Here is a 10,187-nt window from a genome sequence, read left to right on the forward strand (position 1 = left end):
CGACCAAGGCCATAGGATGTTGGGGCCCGTGGCGCTCCGCACTTGCCTTTTGGCTTCGCCTCGAAGCCAAGCTCGAGCGTGCCTTGGGCCTGGGGGCTACTATCAGCATTCTGGGAACGGGGGTCCCCAGACTTGCCTGCCTACGGCCCGCGGTGTGGCTCCTCCGGTAGCCCTGTACGACCCATCTTCACCAGCAAACATTCAAGACCCTCGCAAGGGGCCAAGCCTCGCGAGGCAGATGTCGCAAGACCTCCTCAGGGGCGGCCTCACCAGGCTGGCTCACGAGGGGCGGAGAGATCAAGGCAAGGCGAACCTCGCGAGGTTCCAATGACGTAAGCCATGATGTTCAAGACCAGGCGAGCACCAGGCAGGCGCCAGCAGGCGCAGTGTCCTCGCTTCCTCTTTGGTGCTAAGGAGGCAAGCGCAGGCGAGGAGTACGAAGGCATCAGACAAAGGTTTCCATATCGGTGCAACAAGACCAAGACCAGCAGGACGGCAGGACGGAGGTCATCGAGGATCCCAAGACGGTGTCACCACCAGAGCCTTTGGCAGGCGAAGACTACTTTCGTCAGGATAACTTGTACTTGTTGTCTCCCTTCGAATTTGGCCGTTGTGGGATCCCTTCCTGCTCAATATTTGGGAAGAGGACCAGGGCCTCTATGAATAGGACTAGCCACCATCACGGTGGGGGATGGATCTCATCTTGGATCGGAGCCACTCGATCCTTAGCCTCACACCAGTTCACTAAGCACAAGAACACCTCTCCTCAGGAGGCTGCTCTTCCCTTGTAACTATTCATCCGTCATCAGCAATGTTCAAGTTACCAAGACGCTCATCAACGGCGGCGCGAGGCTCAATGTCCTATCCATCGAGACTTTCTACAGCCTCCAAGTGCCATACCATCAGCTCCAGCCTACCAAGCCTTTCTTAGGAGTGACTGACGGTTCTACCACCCCAATAGGGCAAGTTCGTCTTCTCGTCACTTTCGGTCAGCGTGACAACTACCACACCGAGCTCATCGACTTCGACGTCGCCCACATCCGTCTGTCGTACAATGCCATCCTTGGGTACCCAGCGCTGGCCGAATTCATGGCGGTCGCCCACCATGCCTACAATGTCCTCAAAATGCCCGGAAGCGGCAGGATCATCACCATCCCCTGCGATGAAAGAGACGCGGTGTGCTCCCTCGAGTGCGCCTTCCAAGCTGCATCACTTGAAGATCCCGACAGCAACGCAGCGCGGTACCCTCCTGAGGCCAACCCCAAGAAGAAGAAGCAACTGCTCCACACTGGACCCCAAGGGAACGGGACCTCCAGCGGCACCACTTCAGGATATACGCCCGCGCCTATGGCGCCTCCCTCCCTCGCATAGGGAGGCGCGCCCAGCGCCATTCTCAGGCAGGGCTCGGAGGCTCTGTTCTGGAGGGCCTTAGACCTGGCCAGTATCACGAGGGAGGCGCTCGGGCATCACGTGGAGGTGTGCTTCGCGGCACATTTCCCTCAGGAGGGCGCCAGGCGAAAAGCACTTGGCGCTCAGGAGTTCATCGACAAGGCATCTCAGGAGCTTCAGGAAGCAAGGGCAATAGACGGCGATTGTTGCCCATCTGGCGCTGCTCCCCACCTAGGCGAGGGTGGTGAGCTGCGCGTCTGCATCGACATCCCAGAGCTCAACCGGGCCACAGCTCAGGAGTGCTTCTGGCCTTCGCGTGTTGGACGCTGCGTGGGTCCACCTCATAGCTACGTTCGCATGCCCTTCGTCCTGTCGAGCGTAGCTGCTGCCTTCCAGTGCAACCCGCGGAGCGTCATGGCGGGTCAGGAGGACACGCATCACGCAGTCCTGGCGGAGATGGAGACGGTCCTCCGGAGGCCGCCCGAGACTCCAGAGCCTCCCGAGGCTCAGGGCCCCGGCGGCTCGTGAGGAGCGACTTCTTCGCTACGCGTCTTCAGCTACCCCAACGCCCCTTTAGCGACCAAACCAGGTGACATCTTTCCAAGTTCATTTAGTTGGGAGTGCCACCAGGGCTGCATCACTCCCAGGCTGCGTGGGTCCGTCCCTGCGGCATGTATCTGCTTGCATCTTCGGTTCCCTCTGCTGGGAGCGCCCCTCAGGCAGCATCATCCCCAGGCCACTCGGGTCTGACCCAGTGGCATGTATCCTTCCTGCGTTTACCTAAGCCAGTTTGCTTCTCATGCATAATCTATCTATGGTTATCACCTGCTTGATTGTCACCCAACAAGGGAGCCGCGCGCTGATTGTCTTTCTTCAGGACCCTTCGCATTAGAAGGCTAGGCATGGCGTCTGTGCTCGTGCCCGTCCTTGCAGCGTCGATAAATCCAACAGTTGAGCTCTGTCTGGCGGGTCGGCCCCGTTCACCTCACCTCCTGGGATCGTTGGTGCTTGGCCTTCTGGTGCGATAGCCTCAGGAATTCCTTTCGGCGCAGGTTGTCTAACCATCTCGCAGGACTGCTACAGCCATCAAGAATCAAGACCGGGTGCAACCCGCCTTGAGGTAGGGCCTCGTGAGTCCCGCACTGGCTCATGAGTGCCCAGATACACCTCCTCCAGCCCTGTCATGCAAGCCACGTGTCAGGCAGGGCTGTACACGCCATGGGGGCTCCACTCAGAGGGAGCCCCTCCCATGTACCAGTGGAAGGACCATGCTCCGCGCTGGTAGTCGACACTGCCGAGGAGCGGCTATGCCCGTGCAAGTGCGGAAGCGCCATGGTCCGTGATGTCTACTACACAACCTTCTTCTTGTAGACGTTGTTGGGCCTGCAAGTGCACAGGTTTGTAGGATAATAGCAAATTTCCCTCAAGTGGATGACCTAAGGTTTATCAATCCGCGAGAGGCGTAGGAGGAAGATGGTCTCTCTCAAACAACCCTGCAACCAAATAACAAAACGTCTCTTGTGTCCCCAACACACCCAATACAATGGTAAATTGTATAGGTGCACTAGTTCGGCGAAGAGATGGTGATACAAGTGCAATATGGATGGTAGATATAGGTTTTTGTAATCTAAAAATATAAAAACAGCAAGGTAGCGAGCGGTAAAAGTGAGCGTAAACGGTATTGCAATGATAGGAAACAAGGCCTAGGGTTCATACTTTCACTAGTGTAAGTTCTCTCAACAATAATAACATAGATAGATCATATGACAAGCCCTCAACATGCGACAAAGAGTCACTCTAAAGCCACTAATAGCGGAGAACAAACGTAGAGATTATGGTCGGGTACGAAACCACCACAAAGCTATTCTTTCGGATCAATCTATAAAAGAGTTTGTACTAGAATAACACCTTAAGATACAAATCAACCAAAACCCTAATGTCACCTAGATACTCCATAGTCACCTCAAGTATCCGTGGGCATGATTATACGATATGCATCACACAATCTCAGATTTATCCAACCAACATAAAAGTACTTCAAAGAGTGCCCCAAAGTTTCTACCGGAGAATCAAGAACGTGTGCCAACCCCTATGCATAGGTTCCCAATGTCACGAAACCCGCAAGTTGATCACCAAAACATATATCAAGTGTTCTCATAAAGACTCAATCCGATAAGATAACTTCAAAGGGGAAACTTAATTATATCACAAGAGAGTAGAGGGGGAGAAACATCATAAGATCCAACTACAATAGCAAAGCTCGGGATACATCAAGATCGTGCCATAGAGGGAACACGAGAGAGAACACGAGAGAGAGAGATCAAACACATAGCTACTGGTACATACCCTCAGCCCCGAGGGTGAACTACTCCCTCGTCGTCATGGATAGTGTCGGGATGATGAAGATGGCCACCGGTGATGGATCCCCCCTCCGGCAGGGTACCGGAAAGGGGTCTCGGTTGGTTTTTGGTGGTTCTGGAGGCTTGCGGCGGCGGAACTCCCTATCTAATCTCTGTTCTGGAAGTTTTAGGGTACATAGGTATATATGGGTGCAGGGAGAACGTCGGTGGAGCTACGGGGGCCCCACGAGGCAGGGGGCGCGCCCAGGGGGAGGGCGCGCCCCCCACCCCCGTGAGCACCTCCCGTATCTTCTGATGTGGGGTCCAAGTCCATCAGGTGGGTTTCCTTCCAAAAATAACTTCTCCAGTTGATTTCGTTCCATTTTGACTCTGTCTGATATTCCTTTTCCTCGAAACACTGAAATAGGCATAAAACAGCAAATCTGGGCTAGGCCTCCGGTTAATAGGTTAGTCCCAAAAGTAATATAAAAGTGGATAATAAAGCCCAATATTGCCTAAAACATTAGATAAAGTAGCATGGAGCAATAAAAAATTATAGATAAGTTGGAGACGTATCAGTCCGTCCTGATGATAAACAACTGAGGGAGGCCTCACGGTCGTACCAACCTCAGGGAGCCTCCGGGATCGGTGTCTGGCCTCATCGCAACACCTCCCCTCGGGAGAGTCGCGTGAGGGGCTGGGCACGGGGGTTGCGCTCGGGTCACGCCCAAGCGTACGCCACCCTACCAGGTCCCTCGGACCTGGTCGTCACGCGCCCTCCCAAGCGGAGCTAAGGTACGAAGGTCGTTTGAACGTCAAGGGGGACTCCTGAGCATCGTGACTCAGGAGCCTAACTGACCATGTAGCCCCTCACTCCTTGGTCCGTCCTAGTGATCTGGTCGGCCCAATGGCAGCTGAGGTATGCGCGGGATCGGGCTCTGCCGATGTAGAACACTAAGATCTACCCTTGCATCTCCTTTCACAAGTTGTTTGCGCGTCAAGGGGGACTCCTGAGCATCGCGACTCAGGAGCCTAACTGACCACGTAGCCCCTCACTCCTTGGTCCATACTGGTGATCCGGTCGGCCCAATGGCGGCTGAGGTATGCTCGGGGTCGGGCCCTGCCGATGTAGAACATAGAGCAAACGGGAAGGAAATCACAAAATCTGAAAGCAAATATTACAAGACATATTGTTCTCCGAATATCAAACACAAGTTTAAACGCCTCCACGAGGCACACTACATGTTGCAGGAGTTTCAATAGGAAAGGGGTCGCAAGCCAATCACCCCTGGACACCGCCGGCGCCTGCAAGAGGCACCCCATCCTGGGTGGCGTCACCTTCACCTGTACCACCGGTCGAAGGCGCGGGGGCGAAGGTGTCGAATCTCTGCATCAGGGCCTCCACATGACCATTCACGGCTGCGGCGGCAGCTGCGTAGTGCTCGTCGTCCACAGGCTCCAGCAGCTTGTCAAGGCGGGTTGCTGGATCGCGAAGATGGAGGTGGCTGAAGACGCGCGTTGATAACCCACAAGTATAGGGGATCGCAATAGTTTTCGATGGTAAAGTATTCAACCCAAATTTATTGATTCGACACAAGGGGAGCCAAAGAATACTCTCAAGTATTAGCAGTTGAGTTGTCAATTCAACCACACCTGGAAACTTAATATCTGCAGCAAAGTGTTTAGTAGCAAAGTAATATGATAGTAGTGGTAGCAGTAGCAAAAGTTAATGGTAGTAAAAGTAATGCTTTTGGTATTTTGTAATGATGATAGCAATGGCAACGGAAAAGTAAATAAGCAAAGAACAATATATGGAAAGCTCGTAGGCAATGGATCAGTGATGGAGAATTATGCCGGATGCGGTTCATCATGTAACAGTCATAACCTAGGGTGACACAGAACTAGCTCCAGTTCATTGATGTAATGCAAGCATGTATTCCGAATAGAGTCATATGTGCTTACGGAGAAGAACTTGCATGACATCTTTTGTCCTACCCTCCCGTGGCAGCGGGGTCCTTACGGAAACTAAGGGATATTAAGGCCTCCTTTTAATAGAGTACCGGAACAAAGCAATAACACATAGTGAATACATGAACTCCTCAAAGTACGGTCATCACCGGTAAGTATCCCGATTATTGTCACTTCGGGGTTAACAGATCATAACACATAATAGGTGACTATAGACTTGGAAGATAGGATCAAGAACACTCATATATTGATGAAAACATAATAGGTTCAGATCTGAAATCATGGCACTCGGGCCCTAGTGACAAGCATTAAGCATAGCAAAGTCATAGCAACATCAATCTCAGAACATAGTGGATACTAGGTATCAAACCCTAACAAAACTAACTCGATTACATGATAGATCCCATCCAACCCATCATCGTCCAGCAAGCCTGCGATGGAATTACTCACGCACGGCGGTGAGCATCATGAAATTGGTGATGGAGGATGGTTAATGATGACGATGGCGACGGATTCCCCTCTCCAGAGCCCCGAACGGACTCCAGATCAGCCCTCCCAAGAGGTTTTAGGGCTTGGCGGCGGCTCCGTATCGTAAAACGCGATGAATTCTTCTCTCTGATTTTTTTCTCCCCGAAACACAATATATAGAGTTGAAGTTGGAGTCGGAGAGGCACCAGGGGGCCCACGAGGTAGGGGGCATGCCCTAGGGGGGCAAGCGCGCCCCCACCCTCATGGAGAGGTGGTGGGCCCCATGGCCTTCATCTTTTGCAGGTATTTTTTATATTTTCCAAAAAGTTTCTCCGTGAGGTTTCAGGTCATTCCGAGAACATTTGTTTCTGCACATAAATAACACCATGGTAATTCTGCTGAAAACATCGTCAGTCCGGGTTAGTTCCTTCAAATCATGCAAGTTAGAGTCCAAAACAAGGGCAAAAGTGTTTGGAAAAGTAGATACGACGGAGATGTATCAACTCCCCCAAGCTTAAACCTTTGCTTGTCCTCAAGCAATTCAGTTGACAAACTGAAAGTGATAAAGAAAAACTTTTACAAACTCTGTTTGCTCTTGTTGTTGTAAATATGTAAAGCCAGCATTCAAGTTTTCGGCAAAGATTATAACTAACCACATTCGCAATAACGCTTAGGTCTCAAGTTTACTCATATCAATAGCATAATCAACTAGCGAGAAATAATGATAAATCTCGGATGACAACACTTTCTCAAAACAATCATAATATGATATAACAAGATGGTATCTCGCTAGCCCTTTCTGAGACCGCAAAACATAAATGCAGAGCACCTTTAAAGACCAAGGACTGACTAGACATTGTAATTCATGGTAAAAGAGATCCAGTCAAGTCATACTCAATGTAAACTAACAATAATGAATGCAAATGACAGCGATGCTCTCCAACTGGTGCTTTTTAATAAGAGGATGATGACTCAGCATAAAAGTAAATAGATAAGCCCTTCGTAGAGGGAAGCAGGGATTTGTAGAGGTGCCAGAGCTCGGTTTTGAAACAGGGGTGAATAATATTTTGAGCGGTATACTTTCATTGTCAACATAAAAACCAAGAGATGGCGATATCTTCAATGCTACACACATTATAGGCGGTTCCCAAACAGAATGGTAAAGTTTATACTCCCCCTTCCACCAACAAGCATCAATCCATGGCTTGCTCGAAACAACGAGTGCCTCCAACTAACAAGAGTCCCAAGGAGAGTTTTGTTTGCAATTATTTTTGATTTAATTTGCATAACGCATGGGACTGGGCATCCCGATGACCAGCCATTTATCTCGTGAGTGAGGAGCGGAGTCCACTTCTCTTGAGAATAACCCGCCTAACATGGAAGATACGGACAGCCCTAGTTGATACATGAGCTATTCGAGCATACAAAACAGGATATTTATTTGAAGGTTTAGAGTTTGGCACATACAAATTTACTTGGAACGGCAGGTAGATACCATATATAGGTAGGTATCGTGGACTCATGTGGAATAACTTTGGGGTTTAAGGGATTGGATGCACAGGCAGTATTCCCGCTTAGTACAGGTGAAGGCTAGCAAAAGACTGGGAAGCGACTAGCTAGAGAGCGACAACAGTCATGAACATGCATTAAAATTAATCAACACCGAATGCAAGCATGAGTAGGATATAATCCACCATGAACATAAATATCGTGAAGGCTATCTTGATTTTTGTTTCAACTACATGCGTGAACATGCGCCAAGTCAAGTCACTTAAATCATTCAGAGGAGGATACCACCATATCATACCACATCATAACCATCTCAATAGCATGTTGGCACGCAAGATAAACCATTATAACTCATAGCTAATCAAGCATGGCACAAGAAACTATGATCTCTAGTTGTCATTGCAAACATGTTTATTCATAATAGGCCGAATCAGGAACGATGAACTAATCATATTTACAAAAACAAAAGAGGTCGAGTTCATACCAGCTTTTCTCATCTCAGTCATTCCATCATATATCGTCATAATTGCCTTTCACTTGCACGGCCGAATGATGTGAATAATAATAATAGTGCGAGTGCATTGGACTAAGCTAGAATCTGCAAGCATTCAATAAATAGGAGAAGACAAGGCAATATGGGCTCTTTTGTCAGATCAACAATAATGCATATAAGAGCCACTTCAACAATTTAATTATGGTCTTCTCCAATCGACCCCCAAAGAAAAGAAAAGAAATAAAACTATTTGCACGGGAAAGCTCCCAACAAACAAAAAAGAACAAGAAATATTTTTGGGTTTTCTTTTTAGTTACTACTACAAGCATGGAAATTAAAACTAGCTAAAAGCTACAACTATTTTTTTTGTTTTTCTCAAGGTTTATTAAACACACAAGAAAAAAGCATAAAAAGTAAGTAAACTAGCATGGATGATACAATGAAAAAGTATGAGCACCGACATCTAGCAATGAGTGTGTGAACATAAATGTAATGTCGGTGGGAAATACGTACTCCCCCAAGCTTAGGCTTTTGGCCTAAGTTGGTCTATGGCCATGGCTGGCCTGGCGGATATCCATAATAATAGTTGGGGTCGTACTGCGACAAAGAAGAAGACTCCGATTGCCACTAGCTGACAATCATCTCCGGATCCCACTGGTAATTGGACTATCATGAAGGATCAACTTGTGGTTCCGGCTCTGGCTCCATGGCTGGTGCAGGATTCCGGTAGGCGTGAATAGCCTTTAACGGAACAAGGTACTGGCCTGCAGATAAATCAAACAAAGAAGGAGCAGGCAGGGTAATAGTCTCAGGATGATGTTTATCAAAGAACAATTTGTATTTAAGCTCTCCTTCCCTATTATTAACAATAAAATCATGTTCCACCATACTTTTATAATCTAAATAAACACGAGGCAACACCTTTTCTTCCTTTTCATAATGCCTAATAGGTATGTTAAACTGTGCAGCTAGGCGTGAAGCATAGATGCCTCCAAAGATGGGTCCCTTGTTACGGTTCAGACTTAACCGTTTAGCAATAATGCCGCCCATACTAAGAGAGTTATCATTGTATAAACCGTGGAGCAAAATAATAATATCATGGATACTAAGGTTTCCACAGTTTCCACGACCAATTAAACAACGACTAGCAAATAATGCAAAATAGCGTAAAACAGGAAAATGTATGCTAGTGATTCGTGCATTAGAAACTTTCCTTGTTTCCCCTACAGTGATAGTATCAATAAACCCATCCACATCATCGGTATGTGATTCCTCTGTCTTGCCCTCGAAAGGTACTAAACAAACCCGACAAAAATCATAAAGTGACATCTCCTTATGCTCATCATATAAATGAAACTCCACCGTAGGTGGTGAGCTCCTAGAATAGAAATGAAAGTTTTGCATAAAGGTATTTGTGAGTAAGAGATACTGATCGCATTGGTCATGGAGGAAAGTGGTGAGGCCTGCATTCTTAGCCAATTCATGAAAATCTTCATAAATCCCAGCTTCTCTCAAGAAATCATCGGAAGGCCATTCACACGCCCGAACCTCCACGGTGCGAGGCAGATTATACTTAGGCTTTGGTGCCTTTTCCTTCGAGCTTTGGCTCGATGAACCCCTCAAAAATCTCTTCATCATTTTCTGAAAAATTCTGAAATTTTTAGTAACTTCAAAATAAAAGTAAACCAAACTCAATAATATTGATAGCAACTGCTCCTACAAGTGCCTAGGGCCTATATCATGCATCAAAACTACTTTTGACCATATAAATTTCACATGCAAGCTCAAGAACAGGGTCACCTAAGCAGCAAAAATTTGCGATGAATAAAGCACTAGAACAAAAACTAATTGGACCAATGGAGGAGTCACATACCAAGGAACAATCTCCCCAAGCAGTTTTGTGAGAGGTGCTTTGAGCAAGGAGATCGAAAATGGCAGCAAGATGAGCTAGAACTCGTGCTTGAGCTGGTTATTCGTGTTTGTGGGAGGAAGGAGTGTGTGGGTGAAAGGATAAGTGGAGG

Source organism: Triticum urartu, chromosome 5, assembly GCF_003073215.2.
Source record: "Triticum urartu cultivar G1812 chromosome 5, Tu2.1, whole genome shotgun sequence".
Classification (NCBI taxonomy): domain Eukaryota; kingdom Viridiplantae; phylum Streptophyta; class Magnoliopsida; order Poales; family Poaceae; genus Triticum; species Triticum urartu.